Source organism: Oryctolagus cuniculus, chromosome 13 (assembly GCF_051225735.1).
Source record: "Oryctolagus cuniculus isolate XC-2025 breed Fujian yellow rabbit chromosome 13, ASM5122573v1, whole genome shotgun sequence".
NCBI lineage: Eukaryota > Metazoa > Chordata > Mammalia > Lagomorpha > Leporidae > Oryctolagus > Oryctolagus cuniculus.
In genome coordinates this window covers 56,118,491-56,120,248 of record NC_142879.1, presented here as the reverse complement: position 1 = coordinate 56,120,248, position 1,758 = coordinate 56,118,491, and positions in this window count along the sequence as shown.

Genomic DNA, 1,758 nt, shown 5'->3' with positions numbered 1-1,758 from the left:
CCCTCAAATGATAGCCTGTTTTGATCCAAGATGCCTGGGAAGGTAAAATGTTCACCATTATAATAAACTGTTTCACAGCTACAGATTGGTTTCCAGTTCAGTTGTTGAGCTCCAGGCACTGCTACACAATTCAATTGATTTTATTTCATTATTTCCCATAAAATAGTTTTAAAAAACAAAATGTACTCAAGGAAAGTATGCTTTGGTGAATAGCAAATTAACTTACAAGCTTATCTTCATCTTCTGAAAACACTGGCAAATACTAAATACTGTTTATAGCTAACAGGTAGATACTACACACTCTACAGTTCCATATAAAAAGTTTGAAACCATTTTTATAGATATACCCATTCAGGCTTAAGAAACTGAATATAAATTTCATCTTCCATCACAGTATTTTTAGAAGTTTTGAGATTTTAGCAACATGCTCTAACCAACTGAGCTAACAACCGGCCTGACAGAAGTTTTGAGATTTTAAATGCTATATAAAGCAACTACTTTCAAACTACCAAGAGGAGTTGCTGTTAATGTGATCAGTTTTCCAAGAATAAATATTATAAGTATCTTCCTTTAATAAATCTGCCTGATAGAGCACTATGCACAGATGAGACGATTTAGTTCACGGAGATTTCTCTCAAAACCAAATGCCCATTCCAACTCTACATAATGGGATGGATCCTATTTCAAATAAGTCCTTCAGCTTCTAATTTAGTCAACCTATTCTGGATCTCACTATGCAAATTCAAAATCCCCTGAGTTTGTGTCAAATGAGTTCCTGAGAAAACTTGACACTAGTGCACAGACATATGGGGGGCAGGGCTCCCCTTCATGACATCCTGCATTTCTTTCCAATTTTTTTATTATTGCTTCTCTTATTCATTTTTTTTTTTTTTTTTTTTTTTGATAGGCAGAGTGGACAGTGAGAGAGAGAGACAGAGAGAAAGGTCTTCCCTTGCCGTTGGTTCACCCTCCAATGGCCGCCGCTGCAGCCGGCGCACCGCGCTGATCCGATGGCAGGAGCCAGGATCCAGGTGCTTTTTCCTGGTCTCCCATGGGGTGCAGGGCCCAAGCACCTGGGCCATCCTCCACTGCACTCCCTGGCCATAGCAGAGAGCTGGCCTGGAAGAGGGGCAACCGGGACAGAATCCGGCGCCCCGACCGGGACTAGAACCCGGTGTGCCGGCGCCGCAAGGTGGAGGATTAGCCTATTGAGCCACGGCGCCGGCTTCTTATTCATTTTAAGCCATGTCCTACGTACCTATTTTCTTTAAGCTTTGTTATTTCTTTCTGTAATTATGTATGCATGCATACATAAATACCTCCCTACTCAGAAGGCCTTGGTCAGCTTATGCTCCCAAATTACAGGAGAATAAAAGATCATCAAGGTTATGATTTAGGAATAAGGAAATAAGTACAAAATCTTTTTCTTGAATCAGCACCAACCAAAAAAAAAAATTAAAACCTTTTAAAACTGTGTTAGAAGTATCATTACATTCTTCGGACTGTATCTATGAAGTACATTGACTCTGTCCTCTTTGTATAACTATCACATTAAAATTAGAATTGACAAGAAAAAATAAAGATGCATTTTACAGGAAACATAATAATAAAAACTACTAGTGATAAAGGGGAACTTGTGGATAGTATATATTTAAATATACATGGCTCTTTCAGAATACTTAAGTGATAAATACATATGCACAAAAATCAAGTTTGCTGCAATACAAAGCAATTACCATAAAAGAAAAATTAACTCTG